General features: G+C 37.5%; 1 long non-coding RNA gene across 1 annotated transcript; it reads left to right on the top strand.

Annotated features, from left to right (window-relative positions):
* Nucleotides 1-8,704: 8,704 nt before the first annotated feature.
* Nucleotides 8,705-9,340, top strand: LOC147640909 (uncharacterized). Its single transcript, XR_015267487.1, has 3 exons — nt 8,705-8,755; nt 8,845-9,147; nt 9,266-9,340. It is a non-coding gene; the product is annotated as an uncharacterized LOC147640909 (long non-coding RNA).
* Nucleotides 9,341-20,010: the final 10,670 nt, after the last annotated feature.

The raw sequence follows: 20,010 nt of genomic DNA, 5'->3' as shown, positions 1-20,010 counted from the left end.
CTCTACTCAAGAGAGGGTGAGATTGCAAAGCTCCATTTTCCCTATCCTCTTGACCATTGGGCAAGATATCTTAGGCATCTCTTGTACTTTACTAGGCAACCGTTCACACCAAAAGGGAATCCCCAATTTTTCCTTTTGTCTAGCGCAATTGTTGTACTACGATCATTGGTTTTATTCACCATTCAGCCTCTACACATTAAATCAACTTAAGAACTCCTACCTATGGCTAGAGCATAGTACAAGGGGCCACAACTACAATCTCATCAAGTTTCATCAACAAAACAAGGAGAAATCAGTAGAAAACCAGTCGTTGTTTTTTAGCTGATTTACATTAATTTTACCAGCTTCTACTGTTATTTTTCATCATGGGAAACTTGCTTCCATCTAGAGCATCACATCCCTTCCAAAATTGCCATCAACAACAGACTTGGTGAGCTCAATTGGGTCCTCAAATTTCTTGTTGATGTTAATCACCAATTTTATAACTTAATCAATATCATTAGTGAAAGATTAGTAAAAATCAAAGTTTTCAGAGCTAAAAATTAAAAAAATTGGGTTGTTTCTAGTTTTGGGAATGGTTACCTTATCTTCAATGCATTTTTAAATCATTTCTCTTAGACAGAATGCTAACAAACTACACGAAAACCGTACCTACACGAGACACTGGCCCGTGAATCATTATCATGTGTGCAAAGAACTTACCGACATATCAAACTTGTAAAAGTTTGCATCAAATCATTGTAAGAAATCAAAAGACTTTGAATACAAATCTTGGTGTACGACATTAGATACTGCTACTAAAACAAAGAAAAATAAAAGCTTGTTAGTAAGACCTTCTTTTACGGAGCATGTAGAAGTTCTTTGAGATTTAATGGTGATGGATTTTATACATGGAAAAGAAATATCATGTACTTGCATATGTAAAAGAGGTTTTGGCACCTAATTAAGGATGAGCAAGTAGATGAGTTACTTCAAAAGAGGAAGAGGCTGAGCCACTACAAAACAACAAGGCATTGGGCCTTATCACTCAAAATCTTAGTGATAATGTGATTAGTCACATTACTAGCATCAAGGATGCCAAGTTGACATGGTATGAACTTAACAAGATTTTTGGCACCGACTCAAAGAGCTCAAAGGTCCACCTTCTCATGCAGTTTATAAGATTGACAAGAAAGATACCGAGACCATGGCATAACACATCAGCAAATTCAAAGGTATTAAGCAGTAACTTAGTGCATTAAAGAAAGTTAATGAAGAAGATTAATCTGTTGCTCTACTGTTAAGAGCGTTGGCAAAGAACCATATGAATTACTTGTTGCTATACTTAAAAATGTATCTAACACTAAAATTCAAGATATAGAATCATCTCTACTTGAACATGAATCAAAATTCAAGAATAAAGAACCATTCAAATCACATTCAAGTGAGCAAGTACTATATGCAAAGGGTGGAAGATTTCAAAGAACAAATCAATCAACTTCTCAACTTTGAAGATGCTATCTTCTCACTGTGGAAAACTTGGTCATATCAAGAATGAATGTCATCATAAAAGATAAACCAAAGCTTGTTTATGACTATTGTGGGAATGTTGGTCACCTAGAAGAAGATTGCTATCATAAAAAGAAGCAGGAAAACCACATCGAGGTCAAAGACGCCCAAGCAGAAGACACACTCTTCTAGAGAAAGAACCATTGTATTTTTCACCCCTCTTGTCTCTACAAAAAGTGTGATGTAATCAGCCTCTTAGGCCATATGATGTGCTCACTTCCTTCACTTGAGAGGTAACATCCTTTGCCAAGTCACAAAATGTGACTTACCGGATTATACAGATCGAGCTAGGATGGGTTTGGGCTGATGTCACACCTTTGCCTATGAAGGATTTAAGGGTTTATATATTTGAATACATTTCTTCACCCTTTCACCTTTTGTACATGTAGGATTTGAGGGTTTATACACTTGAATAGATTTATTCACACTTTTCTCTTGATGAGAGCATTGGCAAGTTGTCTTTATTATAATCTTGTGCCAGCCTTATAAGATACTGAGCTGCTTAGTTGAGGTTTTTTCTTTGCAACCTCAATTGATGTTTCTTTGCAACTACTCACATGTCTAAGTCAATTAATAGAATCTTATGATAAAACTCTTTCACATGTGCAACTACTCACACAAGTTATGCAAGTATACTTTTCCTTTCAATGTCCAATGTAGATGCTAGTTTCTTGATCTTTTTGTTAACCTTGAGCAAATCATGCAACTTCTTATGATTTCTTTCTAATTGCATCACCTTTTTTTGAGCCATTGTTTCAGTAGTGGTGGCTTGTGTGATATGTTACTTATGTGCATCTACTCTTCTTCTTCTTTTAAACTCCTTCCTCTGCAATACCTCAGAGGGGGGGGGGGGGGGTCACTCAAAAATATGTAAGATAGCATGTGAATTTAACAGAAGGGGTTTTTTTCTCTTGTGGAGTTACAAAAAATTTACATATGTAAGGGTATTTTTAATTAAAATGGTAAAAAATTTGGTGCAAAAGGGGTACTTTTATTGTAAAAAGTGTTACAGAATGGGTGTTTTTAAAAGTGTTACAGAATGGGTGTTTTTAAAATTTGGTGCAAAAGGGGTACTTTTATTGTAAAAAGTGTTACAGAATGGGTGTTTTTAAAATTCAAAAATCTATAAGTAGGGGATTTTTCAAATACCCCTTGAACGCATGTGCTACGCATGTGCTACGCATGTGCTACGCATGTGCTACGCATGTGCTACATAGGGCTTCTCTTGCTTATTAGTGGAGCTCATTATTTGTGTCTTTAAGTTTGTAAACTCTAGCCTCAAGCTTATTCTCCTTTGGAGATTTTTTGCTTCACTTAAATTCCTTTCTTTGAGTTACTTACTGTACAACCTTTGGTTTTTCTTCTTCAGGGATTTTTTTACAAGCTTTGGACAACGAGATTTTTTGATCATTTTGTGAGCTTTTGTTGCACTTAAGAAAGAATCTATTATTACGAGACAAATGAAAGCTAATATATCACGTTTGCAACTACTAATACAACAACAATGAAAGACTCTCAAAAGTAGAATTTATCAAAAAGAGAAACCTTTTAGATTTTCTAACATGAATATGGCCATCAAGTTGAGACATATATTAAGTCCCTTTTGCATTTAACTTATCTCAAGGAGTATCTAACATTATCATGTCTATGCTTAAGTGTGCAAAAATGATAATCTATAAGGGAACCTAACTCCCTTGCAGTTGCAATTAGGAAATAGCCAGCACTTCTTTCACATATGTACATGACAATCATCAAAATGTAGACAATTGTTTCCAAAAAGAAGAGTTTTTTAAAGCATACCTATCTTTGTATCGGGCACCCTCAAGGATGGTACCTTATTGAGCTCAGAACTCTTGCAAGATCTCTTCTAGAAATATTTTCTTGATGCACAAACATATGTTGATTCTCATCAAGGCCCAAGACAACCAAGAATATAAAATAGATGTGCTTGCAAGCTAGATATGACGTACTCCATGTTTCTCTCTTTTGAAAATCAAGGCACGTGCAAGAAGGTTGGTCTTTGACATACACATCATATTGTAGACAATCCATGTTAGAGCTTATTAATGTTATAGGAAAGATACTCTTCTTCATTGGCACTATAACTATCTCTCCATTTAGGCCAAATGGTTCTGACCGAGCTTTGGCAATTCTCTTACTTACATCCCTAGATATTGTAGATCTCCATCTAGACCTTTGTTTCCCTATGGAGGAATCTCTTGGTTCTTCTTGCATAGTTGTACCTACATTCTCAAATTCTGCATGCATAGTTGGACACGCCTCTCTTGGTTGTGCTGCTATGGAGGTGCCCTCAACTTCTGCTTGCATACTTGAATTTCCAGACTGTTTATCAAAATTTTTTTGACACCTAAACCCTGCTTGCATAAGCACTTTTATCTTCTCTTTGGTGATGCTTGTGTCCTCCTCTACAATTCAAATGCTTGGAAGATCAGGAACATGTATGATGTTGCGATCAAGATACCAAGTGTGTGTGGCATCATCATTGCAAAAGTACATCATTTGAGATTTATGCCCTCTTGGACTTGGGTGTCTTTTGTTGAACTTTGGATGTAATGATTACACTTTACCTTACCTTCCACCCAACGTAGACATTTTAATTTACAGTTCATTGGAGTCCTGCGTATAGCTCAAAAAGTTTTGTGCATAGGTTTTTCAACTAAGCCCAATGAGGCATCTTTATTTGATTGTTGTTGTGGAACTGTTCAATGGGTCTGCTGTCCTCTTGTAGCTCCAAAGTCAAAGTTGATCTTCCTTGGCCGACCCCTTTGCTTTCTATCCCTATTTTCCATAACATAATCAGGTCGATGCGAGATATTCTTCTCTATCCCAACATTGTCTGATCTAGTTATCAAGGCCTCTAAACTAGGACCATCTCCTTACATTCATATAAGCATATTGTTTTGCACTTTGCACAATAAATCATTTGCCATATCAGATATAGATGTATCATATAAGGGGATCTTTTGCTTGTTTCCCTCTCTAGCTAACCAGCTTCCATGCATACTCTCAGCTAGATTTGTTCTTGGAGTGCATGCCTCTTCCAGTGGGCTTTTTTGCACTTGAACAAATAGTAATTGATAAAATACATGTAAATACATAAAATTGAATTTATATCCAATGAAAATCAAGAAGATTCTACCCAATGAAAATCATGAAAGATTTACCATAGACATGAGATTCCCCCAGTGGGATATCCTCACACCCCACCAACATAGCCAACTATCCAATACCAAAATGCTCTTTTTGTCTTGAGCTTCTCCTCCTCTCCACCATTTCCTTATCACTTGCATTTGGGCAAGGGCCTCATCTTTGGTTCTACAAGTTCTCCATTATTCACACATGGAGATATTTTCTTCATGCAAACCCTTCTTTTATGTACTTCTTGGTATGTTGGTGTAGACTTTGTTCCCAATGGAATAGACATGACCTTTTTCTACCATCCATAATCCTTTTAGGGTCTCCATTATATACTACTCTCACTACTCTCCAATTTGCATGTGCCTCATCTCATGAAGCCATAGAAGTTTGCACTATTGTAGCCACACTACTTCATGGTCTCATTAAGAATATCCCAAAACAATATTTGGCTTGTCTCATCTTCCCCTTCATCTCACATGTTGCAATAGTCATCAGCTCCTAAGCACTACAAAAACACACACAAACCTAGTCAGGTCCATCCAAATATGTTATTTTTTTAACACAAAATTTTTTATTTATTTGATATTATTACCTTGGATCACAGACATGGCATGCCATAGTGACCCATTCTAGTACTCTATGAGTATGGTCAAATTGAACCCATGACATGTTGAGGTCACCATTTCCATCTCTTCTCGTCCTATTTACAAGATCTACACCAGAGGCAGGTCCCTTTGTAGACATCTTGAATACAAAACATCTTTCGTCTGGAAACCCTTCTCCTGGGAATCGGCTTCCATGGAAAAAAGAATACCTTGACCTCTTCTTTGGTGCCAATAGGCTATCATAGCTTTCTCCCATTGGCATTTTTAATTTCTTCTCCTTTGCAACTATTCTCCTGATCCTAAGGATCGAAACAAATACATTTTCATGGAACAATAAAAGATCTGGCTAGAACAAAAAGCTTGAGTGAATTATTATTTAAGTCTCACCTTTTGATTCTCAACCAAGGGGGATAGCTCTTCAAGGAAATTTGAAAGTTTGGCATCTCCAAGTGGAATAGTCTCTATCTCATCTTCCCTCTCATCCCTCAACAAAGATGTTGTCAATTAATTTTCTTTTGTTTTTATGTATCAACAAACTAAGGGATTATAGCCTCCGTTCTAGACATACTGGTACCAATGTGAATGAGGAGTGTACATCTAGAGTTGGATCAACATAGGATGTGCCTTTAGTACCAACTAATCCCGACCCTACTTTGATGCAAGTTGATGAAATTGAGATAGCCCATCCAATCAACTATGATGGTGCTCAAAGAGGAACACAAGGTGAGGGTCAAGAAGTTGTAAAGGAGAGCCATCGTCATATTCTTGGCAAAGAGATCCAGTTGGGATTGTTGCAGGACACATTTACACAGTTTCATAGGCAATGTACCACAGAGCCTCCTCTTATACCACTCTATAGGCTTGTGCCCAATGAAGCTATTCGTACATGATCTTGACTTTCTTCATGTCACCTTGGAAGATCATGAGCAATGGGGTCCTACTTGGACTCACCTCTCAGACATGTTTGATCCGGAGCTCAATGATGAGTGGAGAGATCTTAGAGGTTAAAAGTTCTTAGCATGGGATGGCAATCATAGATTGAAGGCTTGGTATGCACGCATCCAAGAAGGTATGTAGCATATTGAATGTCGTATTCTTTCATGTTACAATGTCCAAATGTCAATGATATAGTTGTTATTTCTTTCCTATATGCAGCATATATCCACTATCCATCTCGTCACGTCAGGGTGAGGTGCTTATTCATCAATGTAGATCGTCAGAGGGAAGGAGAGATGCTCCTTGCTCTTAAAGCTACAAATGAGTAAGTTATTCAATTGTATGTATATATTTTTTAAACTTGGGTGTGTGATTTTTTAAGTATTACAATTTTCTATTTATGAATTTGCTCGTTAGGCTCACCCGAGCTCACATTGAGCATACATTCTCTCATGAGGTGTTCTTATTCCAAAAGTTTGGAATTGCCAATAAGACATCTCTACTCAATCTCTTGGCAGGCTGATTGACGAGCTGAGTTAGGGATAAACTAACGGGCGGGCACCCCAGTATGGACGGGCGAGCATCCAAGTGTGCACGCCCGATGACCGGCCAAGAGCCTATAAAAGGGTAGCCAAGGTTAGTTATTGGGATATAGAGAGTCTCGCGAGTTTGTGAGAGCTCTATGGTCTTGGAGCCTGGATCTAGTGCAGACGTGCACCTGCTTTACGCAGCCGAGGCCGGCAGCAATCTCGAGGCCTGCGAGGGTAGCTTCGTGGTAGTATGGGATGTCGTGAGGAGGAGATTGGTCGGTACGTCAACCTAGTTAGCTCAGCTCGTGGCTCGGTGGGGACATCCAAGACTGGGGGCTTGCCCACGGCGGCGGCTGTCATGGTTGGGAGGTGAGTCAGGCCTGCATCCCCCTTGTTTGTTTGTTCGTTTGTTTGCAGGATTCGAGTCTCGTACCAGGATTGATCACGAGGAGATCCGTGGGGTTTTGACAGTGGTATCAGAGCATACCTCGTGATCGAGCGAGTCGGTAGGTAGAGAAGATGAGGTCGAAGAAAGGTATGTGTTAAAACGCTTGCTGTTTTTTTTGTGCATATTAGGGAAGTCACTTGTGTAGTCGTACGCATGAGCAAGTCGGGAGAGAAATCAGAAAAAAGCATGGTTTGCTTTTCGTTTGCCAGAAGGAGGCGCTGTGGTGGCGGGTGTTTCTGGCAATGGGCTACCGTCGGCTGAAGGCGCCTAAGGCCTACCAAGCCAGGCGGCCAGGCAGCCAAGCCCATGTAGGCGCCCAGGCCAAGCACGACAGGCGCGCCTAGGCTACGTGGCCTTGTGGTGGCTAGACCTTCGCGAAGGTGGCGCAGGCCATTGCAGGCCGCCTATGCGCACTCAAGGCGTCGGCAGCAGCAAGGCGTGTGTCGACAGCAGCAGTCGTCGACGACGGCGGCTCGTGAATGATGCCTGCAGACAGCACACTGGCGGCGCTAATCCAGGAGGAAAGAGAAAAAAACGAGGAAAGCACACGTTTTTTTGAGCTTTCGTTTTTTTTTAAAAAGTTTAAATTTTTTTAAAAGGTTTAAAAACTCCTCCTTTAAGGTTTCAAGGTGTTTTATTTTTTTTAAGAAACTAGAATATATATGTCCACAGTGTGTATGTACCGTGTGTATCTACCGTGTGTTACACGCACGCAAGACTAGTTTCGAGGCTTGGGGAAGCTTTGTTGGAGCTAGGCAGGCTGATTGACGAGCTGAGTTAGGGATAAACTAACGGGCGGGCATCCAAGTATGGACGGGTGGACGCCCAAGTGTAGACGCCCGATCAAGAGCCTAAAAAGAGGTTAGTTATTGGGATATAGAGAGTCTCGCGAGTTTGTGAGAGCTCTATGGTCTTGGAGCCTGGATCTAGTGCAGACGTGCACCTGCTTTACGCAGCTGAGGCCGGCAGCAATCTCGAGGCCCGCGCGAGGGCAGCTTCGTGGTGGTATGGGATGTCACAAGGAGGAGATTGGTCGGTACGTCAACCTAGTTAGCTCAGCTTGTGGCTCGGTGGGGACAGCCAAGACTGTGGGCTTGCCCACGGCTGTCTCATGGTTGGGAGGTGAGTTAGGCCTGCACCCCCCTTGTTTGTTCGTTCGTTTGTTTGCAGGATTCAAGTCTCGTACCAGGAACGATCACGAGGAGATCCGTGGGGTCTTGACACTCCAACTGGATTATAGGTATTTCTCATATTTAAAGAAATTTATTTTTGATAAAAAAGAATACATTGTGTTACTCATGATCACATTCCTACCCATGGTAGGTGGATGAGGGTATTGTGCAGAGACAAAATCTTCCATGTAATACCGCAGATTATGAGAGCTTGGGCTAATCTTCACAATGATGAGAGAATGTACTCGCCTAAATTTAAGGACTTTGGTATTTCTCGATGAGAACTCACTGTTTGTCCTTGGAGGGTGGATTACCCAATAGGAAAACGACATCCAACGGAAGATGTCTTGCATGCAAGTGAGTGCCATATCCATAGACCTCCATTTATTTTTCCACCCATTATTTGCATCTCCTAATGTTCTTCATATTTGAACTTTTGTATCAAGGCTTCATTGAAAATATGACAACCCACCAAGAAAATGAATAAGAAGATGTAGATCATGAGCAGATTAATGAGGAGGCTATAATAGGGGATAACGAGCCCCAACTTCATGAGGAGGGATCTGCAATGAAGAAAAGAGTAGGTAGAAAAATTTAGGATTTAAGTTTCCATGCTATTATTTTGTGGTCTCTCACAATTAGTTATTGAGTATTTTTACTTGTATATACATTCATCTTCTTGTAGAGAGCATCGTACAAAAAATCCCTTGACTTTGCAAGTAAAAGTGGAAAGATTACAAGGTCAACAGGTATGAATACTTGATTTATGAAGTATTAGTAAGGCTTGTTACTTTATCACATTCATGATTTGATTCTGTGTCTTGAAGCAGGTGTGCAGTTTTGTACATACATAAATATGCTTTGCAGGAGATTTGTTTATAGTAGCAGATATACAACATGACATGTAAGGATTGATGTTTGCACACCAATTACTGTCTTGATCATAATACAAGTATGTTATAAAATGATTGTTTCTTTTAGGATATCTTACTTCTTGGACAAGGTGAATGCACAGGACCTATTATACAATGGCTCACCTAGTCGAGAGGTAGTGAACCTAGTATGGGTTGACTTCCCCACAAGTTTGCGGGTCGAGCTATTGGATTTAAATAATGTTCTGGAATGGAATGTCTTTAATCGTGATCTCTCCTTTCAGATAAGAATAATTTGAACGTCATATAGTTTTACTGAGTTTAGCTTTGTGTCATGAGATAGAACCAAAGTACAGTGGCTCGGCCAGCTACGTCATTCCTACTTCTTCCCAACGCTAACTTGGTATAAAGGGATACATGAATAAGTTGAAGAAACTTGGGAAGCGTTTTAAATTATAGAAAAATATGATGGCGTAATTAATGCAGTGGTCAATTTGAAACAACTTGTGGGAGAAAAAATGGTGTCTTATTTGGAGAAGATGTAATCTACATCCTTCTTTGTCAAGCAATAGTTGGGAGTTGTTAAAATATGGGTGTGGAAGCTAACATTTTCTTCAAATTATTGAATACTTCTTGACACTCTCCGAAGGAGACATACTTTACATCCTTCCCTATCAGGCAATACACAGAGGCATAGTGATCAATTAAAAACCTCGTGAATCTATTGTTTGCCATTTGATATAACCTAGGAAAAATTCCTTGGTATTTCTTATTGCTTATAGCTTTACAATGACTTCAATCTTAGTGGGATCCACTATCATTTTATTTGAGCTAGGAATCTAATTCCTTAGAATTTATTGGTTCTTTTAGCTTTAAAATGACTTTTACGTTGATCAGATTGATTGCCAATCCACTACGTGTCCTAGGCATAGGGATCCATTGATAAGTATAAAAGCACACTTTACTAGGACCAAGCTGATGAGCTTGGTCTCTTTACATTTTTCAAGGCATAGTGTAAGGTAATACAGGTGATCTGCCATTTTTCTAAACACACTACAATCATCCATGAAGACTCTCATGAAGGTGGTTCGGTACTCATAGAAGATCTCTTAAAACATCCTCAAGGATGACGACGATGCATTTTCAGCCCAAATGTCATAAAATTGGAAGAAAATTATCCCAATTTTTTCATAAAGGCTATTTTTTATTTGTCTTCTATGGCCATTCAAACATGATTATACTCACTCAATCCATCCAAAATTGAGTATATTTCATGTCATATCATCGCATCTAACAAGAAACCTATGAAAGGGATATAAAATGGTCAGTCAACATGGCTACGTTGAGCTTCCTATAATCTACGTAAACTCTCTAAGATCTTTCCATTATTCTTTAGGACCATGACTATTGTGGATAGCCATTATGCTTTATCTAGACGATATGTGAGTCCCATCTTTAACAATTTGTATATTTCCTCCTTGACATGCCTTGCCCAGTTCGGGTTTATCTTGTATCTACCTTGCTTGATGGGAGTTGCATCTTCCTTTCACATTTCTCTTATGTTTGTAGAATATTGGGTCCATTCCCTTCATGTATGTATAGCTCCATTCAAACACATCTTCGTATGAAGTTAGCAATTTTTGCACCTCTTTCTTCAAGTTCTAGCTCATTCTGTTTGTTGGCACTCAACTGAAATTCCTACCCCTAACTAAAGTGGAAAAATACATGTTTCTAAGTTGTATCGCGTGGGTGCCCCGCTACACAAAGTGGGTCACCCTTATCTTGCAACCATCCTAAGACATTTGAGTTTGGGCACTTTGGGCTCAATTTCTTTGAACTAATATTTATTATATAAACATAAGAATAATTAACTATATTGTATATTGAACACACCTCACTTTTTTTGTATATTGAATGCACCTCACTTTTTGAATTACTTTTTTTGAATTTTACAAGAATTTTACCCATTATTGTCCATTTTTTATGCATTAGTATTGCTAGTAAAACAATTTGGGTATTCTATTATGCATAATCTTAATGCATAAAAGTGAGGCCTCAAAATGGTCATATACTTTTATAGTGAAAAATCTAAATATCCATTTTCTATAATGAGATAAATAAAATAGAGCTGATTAGGAGATTTTCTCAAATTTTTCCTAATTTGTTTTCTTCTTTTAAAGCATTAATATAGATATCAATATTAAAAGTGTCGATAAGCACCCATGTGTGTGGTGAAAAAGTAATGCTAGTTATATGTGTTCTCATACTAACGCTTCGAGACAAACTTTTTTTCTTAACATAAACATAAAAAGGGCCCAAATTATATTGTAGTGTTGTAGGAATGGGACGTGATGCTCTACTATGATGAGAATGTCTATATATGTGTATCCCAAATATTGTAGTGTTATAGGAATGGGGACATGATGCTCCACTATGAGAATGTTTATATATATGTATCTCTTATTCTTACTAATCACCTTATATATTTATCTTCATCTCATGTTTGAATTTCATGCAAGAGAAAGGGAATTGTGTGAAAGAAGTATTTCTTCAGACAAAAATGAAGAGGAGGTTCAGGATGGTGACAAATGAAAATTCTTATGGCCTCTCCTCCTCTACATTAACATTAGCTTTTGTAAATCCTCAAGCCAAGCATATAGCTTCTTGAAACACTTTCTTTTTTAAAGTTGATCATGTCTAGTGACTTTTTGTAGTAGCCTACTCCTTGTATGAGAGTGGCTTTATGAGTCCAATCTAATAAAGATGATTTAAAAAATATATAAATTTGCATTGTGCTTTGTCTCCTTACCATCTCTTTGCCATCAAATGTTTGGGTAGAATACAACACTCATTCGTTCCACAGAGTCTTATTTTGGCTAAAAATAAATTCATAAAGCCGTATAACCGCTTCCTAATCTCTAGTAATGTATGGTGCTAAATAATAATAGGCACCGTAATAACTAGGCTTGCAACTTATAAAGCTTCTTATATGGAAAATCAATTGTGATGGTTGATTCAAGGCTTTTGGAGTCAAAAAAGACTATGTATTAGTCTTAGCCTCCTAATGCCTTTATAGTGTAAGAGGAGGTGTGCCGTAAGAAGAATGGTAATGCAACAAAGAAATCTTTGATATCATAAAAGAAATAATACATTCATGAAAGAAAATTGTAGACTTAACAGTGTAAGGAGAAGAGAGATCTTTTTTCATTTTATAATTATATTTAAAGATATAAAGGGTCAAAATCTCTTCGTATCTTTAAGTACAAGTGTAAAGGGAAGAGATGTCTTTATTCATTTTACAATTTTCAAAAGTGAGTGCAACAACTTAATTTATGCTTTTCAACATAGATTCCTATTGGTCAAATGGTGAGATGGTCACATGATGAGGCTATATACTGGAGGAGGATTGCATTTCATATGTCCCTAAATGTTTCCAAGATCTAGGCATATATCGTTTGCAATGTTGATGCCCAAATGAGAGTGACAAGGGAGGAGAAGTAACATGAATTTCAAGAAAGAACTCCTCTAAGTAGTTCTTTGAGTAGTCCTTTGAGAAGGAGGAGAAGAAGAAGCAACATGAATTTCAAGAAATAACTCCTCTAAGTAGTTTACTTGTTTTTGTTTCTACAAGTCCTTTGAGTTTGGGAACTTTCTAAATAGGCTCAATGCCTTTGAAGTAATAATTTTTATATAAATATATGAATTATTCCCTATATTACATGAATCTCACTTTTCAAATTACCTTTTTTTTGCATCTTGCCTATAAATTATCCGTTTTCTTGTTTTTTTTCTATCAAGCAATAAGTTTTTGCATAAAGCAATTAGGGTATTCTATTATGCATAAGCTTAATGCATAAAAGTGAGGCCTCAACATGGTCCTATACTATTATAGTGAAATCTGAATATCCATTTTCAATAAATGAGATGAATAAAATAGAATAGGTTGGGAGATTTTCTCAATTTACCCCTAATTGTCTTTGTAAGTAATAATATAGACAGCAAGAAGTAACATGAATTGTAAGAAATAAATCCTCTAAGTAGTCCACTTGCTTTTGTTTCTACAAGTCCTTTGAGTTTGGGCACTTTCTAAATGGGCTCAATGCCTTTGAACTAATATTTTTTATATAAATATAGGAATTATTCTCTATATTGCACACACCTCACTTTTCAAATAACATTTTTTTTGCGTCTTGCTGCCTATTAATTATCCATTTTCTTTATTTTTTCATTTATGCAATACGTTTGTGCATAAAGAAATTAGGGTATTCTCTTATGCATAAGCTTAATGCATAAAAGTGAGGCCTCAACATCATTCTATACTATTATAGTGAAATTTGAATATTCATTCTTGGTGAAGGCAAGGTAAGAGGGACTCAAAAGAAGTGTCCTTGAAATTGCTTTTTTAGTGCTTTTAAGGTACTTAAGACTACAAATCCATATAAGGTAATGTGCTTTTAGGATCCCTCATACCTTCAAAGCACATAAGGAATTCTTAAAAAAACATGTGATTTTGAATGCAAAAAACACCAAAGAGTGTACCACCTTACCTTGCTTTCACCCCTTTTCAATAAACGAGATAAATAAAATAGAACAAGTTGGGAGATTTTCTTAATTTACTCCTATTTTTTTTTCTTTTTTAACACATTAATATAGACATCACTATTAAAATCGTCAATAAGCACCGATGTGCATGGTGCAAAAGCAATGGTAGTCTCATACCAATGCTTCGAACCCCAGACACTTGTTTTCTTAAATATATAAGCATAAAAAAAGGCCCAACTATTGTAGTGTTATACGAATGGGGTGTGATGCTCCAGTATGAGAATGCTTATATATGTATCTCTTACTCTTGCTACTCAATCTTTCCTATTCACCTTATATATCTATGTTTATCTTCATATCATGTTTAAAGTTTGAATTTCCTACAGAACAAAGGGAATTGTTTTAAGGCAGGTGCTTCTTTTTTAAACAAGAATGAAGAGGAGGTCCAAGATGAAAATTCTTCCTGCCCTCTCCTCCTCTTCATTAACATTTAAACTTGATCACCATGTAAAGTGTCTTTTTGTAGTAGCCTACACCTTATATGAGAGTGGCTCTATGAGTCGAATATAATAAAGATGATTTGTTTTTATGTAACTTTGCATTGTGCTTTGTCTCCTTGCCACCCATCAAATTTTTGGGCAGAATATGACACTCTATAGTTCCACATAGTCTTATTTTGGCTATGAAATAAATTTATAAATCCGTACAACTAATTCATAATCTTTGGTAATTTATGATGCTAAATCTTAATAGTCATTGTAATAACACTTATGACTTATAAGTCTTCTTATGTAACATCAATCATGAGGGTTGATTAGAGGATTTTGGGGTTGAAAGAGACTAAGTGTATTAGCCTCCTAGGGTGTGCCATATAAAATGAATGATGATGCAACATTGATTCTTTTCAAGTGTGCCTCTTAGAGGTCCCCTTAGATGTTACTTAGGATTAATAAATCCATTGTGGCTATGAGGGCTAGAACTTGATAATGGAGAGAAAAAAGTACATGATGCAAAAAATAGACAAAGCTTTGATATCATAAAAGAAATAATCCATTCATGAAAGGAACTTGTAGACTTGATCGTGTATGGAGAAGAGATATCTTTATTTATTTTACAATTATACTTAAAGATATAAAGGGTCAAATTCTCTTTGTGTCTTTAAGTACAAGTGTAAGGGGAAGATATATATCTTTATTCATTTTACAGTCATACTTAAAGCTAACGAGTTAAAGCCACTTTGCCGACTTTTTGATAGTGCAAGGGGAGGAGACATACACTACTCATTTTATAGATGCATTTATATATATAAAGCATTAAAGTTTCACAAGTATGTAAACACATGAGTTCAACAAAAAGGGGTTTTATCATCTTGTAGAGTTACTGAAATTTTACATACATAAGGGGCCTTCAAATTTAAAAATTGAAAAAAACATAGAAGGGCTATTATTATTGTCATAAAAGCTACAAAAGTGTTAAAGTTTACTTATTAAAACATGTAGGTATGGGGTTTTAAGTTACACCTTGAACTCACATGCTATATGAGGATTTATATAGCAACCAGCTCCTTGGGAAAAGAGTGTGTCTCTTTTTTTCAAAAATTAAGTAACATTTTAATAGATATTACGTATAAAGATGTGAGAGTTAATAACCTAACATTAGAATTATACCTTGTTGAATCTTTCTCTAGAATTTGGCTTGATATTATTTGCTTTTGGCAATTTAGTGTTATTCACTTTGCTTTTGGCCACTTAGTGCTATAAAGATGTGAGAGTTAATAACCTAACAATAGCATTATACCTTGTTGACATCTTTATATTCTTTTGGCCACTTAGTTCTATAACGATGTGAGAGTTAATAACATAATAGTAGCATTATACCTTGTTGACATCTTTCTCTAGAATTGGGCTTGGTATTATTTGCTTTTGGTCTACACTTAGTGCTATTCACTTTGCTCTCCAAGGTATATTTTAATTAAGGTTGGTTATATGGATTTTATGATGTGCTTCTGGGATCTCTTTAGAAGAACCATTTGCTAACCCTTCCTCAATGCTTAAAGCAAACATTTTTTTCAAGGAACCATAAAACTTTTGATCACTAAAAATTTCTTTGAAATTTAAAATTTGAGCTAAATAGAAATTTATAGATATTTTGCAATAGAGAAAAATATTTTTGCTAGTAAAACCAAGAATCTTAGAGGTCTAATATTGTATATATTTTAAAGGTTTCAATAAACATTAGTTTAGATTATAGGATTATTTTATGTTTGGTGAAAATATTTAAATCTAAAAATTATTTTGTAAGTACAAGTATGAGAAGAAAAGATATCTTTAAGTACAAGTGTAAGGGGAAGATATATATCTTTATTCATTTTACAGTCATACTTAAAACTAACGAGTTAAAGTCACTTTGCCAACTTGATAGTGCAAGGGGAGGAGACATACACTACTCATTTTATAGATGCATTTATATATATAAAGCATTAAAGTTTCACGAGTATGTAAACACGAGTTCAACAAAAAGGGGTTTTATCATCTTGTAGAGTTACTGAAGTTTTACATACATAAGGGGCCTTCAAATTTAAAAATTGAAAAAAACATAGAAGGGCTATTATTATTGTCATAAAAGCTACAAAAGTGTTAAAGTTTACTTATTACAACATGTAGGTATGGGGTTTTAAGTTACACCTTGAACTCACATGCTATATGAGGATTTATATAGTAACCAGCTCCTTGGGAAAAGAGTGTGTCTCTTTTTTTCAAAAATTAAGTAACATTTTGATAGATATTACTTATAAAGATGTGAGAGTTAATAACCTAACATTAGCATTATACCTTGTTGAATCTTTCTCTAGAATTTGGCTTGATATTATTTGCTTTTGGCCATTTAGTGTTATTCACTTTGCTTTTGGCCACTTAGTGCTATAAAGATGTGAGAGTTAATAACCTAACAATAGCATTATACCTTGTTGACATCTTTATATTCTTTTGGCCACTTAGTTCTATAAAGATGTGAGAGTTAATAACATAACAGTAGCATTATACCTTGTTGACATCTTTCTCTAGAATTGGGCTTGGTATTATTTGCTTTTAGTGCTATTCACTTTGCTCTCCAAGGTAGATTTTAATTAAGGTTGGTTATATGGATTTTATGATGTGCTTCTGGGATCTCTTTAGAAGAACCATTTGCTAACCCTTCCTCAATGTTTAAAGCAAACATTTTTTTCAAGGAACCATGAAACTTTTGATCACTAAAAATTTCTTTGAAAGCTAAAATTTGAGCTAAATAGAAATTTATAGATATTTTGCAATAGAGAAAAATATTTTTGCTAGTAAAACCAAGAATCTTAGAGGTCTAATATTGTATATATTTTAAAGGTTTCAGTAAACATTGGCTTAGATTGTAGGATTATTTTATGTTTGGTGAAAATATTTGAATCTAAAAATTATTTTGTAAGTATTTGTTATAAAAGTTCTCTAGTAACTCTCTAGTAAAATGATTGATGACGTGTAATTAGTGGTGGTTATTTATTGAAACTCTTTAATAACTCTCTAATGAGACAATTCCTTTTTTCTTTTTAAGGTGGTCTCAAGGGATGCTAGAGATGAAGACTTACCTAGAAGCTAGGGATAAGGACTTGTCCACTGCTGACGCTCTAAATAGGACACTAGTTGAAACTACAAATCACATTTAAGCTTAATTTTTGATGGGTCTCTCTTCAAAATGAAGGGATGCCAAGGATTTTCATTAGTCCATAGAAAGTTTTGGGTGTATTTGATGGCCACCATTGTCAAAATTCAAATTATTGTGGCATTTGAGCCCCATGGCACATACATTCCCTGGCACATCAAGAAGTAATTTGAAGAGAGCTCCCATCTTTGCCATCTATTCCATGTGCCACACGGAGCAACACAAACAAGGCAGTAGTTTGGAAAGAGGTTGTCCCTTGAGTTTATTCTAAGGGTCCAAAAAAACTACCAAAAAAGGGAGGGGGGATCGTTTTTACTATGCAGATGGGGGGCTTCTAACCCAAAACCCTAGTTAAAAGCATGCAAACATCAAACCACTACAGATGTAGAAGCTTCAATCCTATCCCTTTACAGCTATTACATATTAACCATGGACAACCAAGGCACAAGGAGAGGAGAGAAAAACGAAATCCTAGATTTCTAAAAAATAAGAGAAAAAAATCCCATCGATTTGACTCTTTGTATTCCAACTTCCATTCTTGATTTGACCCTACCCTTTGTATTCCGGCTTTCATTCCTTCGTTTTGATTTTTAATGTTTTTTAGATATGGCAGTAACTCACTGGTTAAGTACTAGTAAGAACAATCCGTGATGGACTTGTGCGTTTTTCAATTAGCACTATAGTCTTAAAAAAATCGAATGGAAAGGCCCAAGTGAGGCTCCTACTGCTTGGAAGCAGGTTCTAGAAACGTGGCTCCCATGTGGTCACTTCATCGAGGAAACGAGGTGAAATGGATGGGGTCATGTGGGGTAGTACGGTCCACACCTGAGTGCATATGTCGTACAGCATCACGTGCCTGAACAAGGAGCGGAAACAGATCATGCTCCCGAGGCCGGTGATTTGGTAGGTTTCGCATGAAAAAGGGCTAGGAGGAAGCTGCCCAAGGAACTCCCACCTTCCGCTCTGTTGCTGGAACTTGTGGAGGACAAGTTCAAGGGTTATCCGCTCGGATGCCACCAGATAGATACAACCGTTGCAAGCGGCCAGGCGGAGCGGGCGTATCATATTTAGACAGTCATGGTACCCACGGGGAAGCGCATGGACTGTCATGATAATATTATTTACGTCGTTTATATCGACCACGAGCATAGCCGAGGCTTGCGTGAGGAAATGTAAGAAACGTCTGCGTTCATAGAGCAGGCAGTAGAAAAACCCATTGCATTCAACGATCGCGCTGGACTTGAACATAGAAAACTCATAACCTGGTGGAAGGAAGCCTAGGGTTGTCCATGGAGCATTGGGAGTGTCTGGCAAATGACAGATGAAAACCTCGTTGTTTCCTAGCCCTACAATTACCTTGCCTCTTCCGTAGCCTGCCATCCTCAATGGCGCTTGCGCCGGCAAAAGCAGCTGCGCATCAATCGTTCTTCTGAGAGGGTGCCAAAGAACAAGGAAAACATGCTGCCACTCCACGAGAAGCCGATTTCCTGCGGGCCAACAATCCGATACGAAATTTCGAGCGTTGTTTGCGAGAAGCAAAGGAGGCACCCGCGCATTCGGTGGTGCTTGGACGAGTGGAAATCTGTGGGGCAGCGGGCGCCAGTGAGGGGAGCGGAGATCGTAAACCGCCGGCAGGTAGCCATTTTTAAGGAAGAACAGCCACGTCTCTCCGGCGGGCTGAGGGCGGTGCACGAAGTGGCGGGAGAGAGGAAGGAGGTTCCAGCTTTTACAAACCAAGCGCAAGCGAGCGAGATTCTCCACACTCATCGCTCCCAGAATGCCCTCCACCATCTCAATCGGGAGCTTGCTCCATATGCTGTTATCCCATACTTCAGGCACGTGCACTAGAGCCCGGGAAAGGTTTTGTTGCTGTGAAGCTGCCGCTGATGCTTCGTCTGCCATACTAACTACTTGGAAGGAGGCGACTGTGAGCGAGTTCTGCGCATCAATTCAAAACGTCCAAACGTCGCATCTACTAGTTGTTGTGACTCACGTGAGCATAACGAATTGGAATTCATGCGGCCTTATAAGCGGATTACAATTAACTACCCCGTTTTCCCATCACCTGCGATTACAAAATGCGGGAACCACATGCATTTAGGCTGTAACCTAGAGGCTCTCTGAATCCGGAGGTCCTTAGGGTGGTAAGAGACTTAGGAATGCTAGGCAGTGGAGACGGGCAAGATTACCCCCAAAGGTGCAAGGGGTAGAGGAGAGTTACAGCAGAAGAGGCTGCACGAGGTATAGTCTCTAAAGCCCCTATCCTCTTGTCACACCTAAGACTCATGTGTGTTATGGTACTAGTTGTTAAAGGTATGGTTTATGCACATGCATACATCCATGCACACATGCACATGTACATTCACATGGCATGCATCAACTTGTCCCTTAGGTTCTAACAATCACTTTGTAACTAACTCACTCTCTCCCACCTTCTATATTAAGAGAGTTCCCTTTGTACACGATATCATGAAATATACAACGTGTACATACATCTACTTACTCTCTTTG

The sequence above is a fragment of the Cibotium barometz genome, chromosome 2 (genome assembly GCF_041138505.1).
Source record: "Cibotium barometz isolate CiBa-2024 chromosome 2, ASM4113850v1, whole genome shotgun sequence".
NCBI classification, from domain to species: Eukaryota; Viridiplantae; Streptophyta; class Polypodiopsida; order Cyatheales; family Cibotiaceae; genus Cibotium; species Cibotium barometz.
Note: the sequence above shows the minus strand (reverse complement) of the source record. Positions and strands in the feature narration are given on the sequence as shown.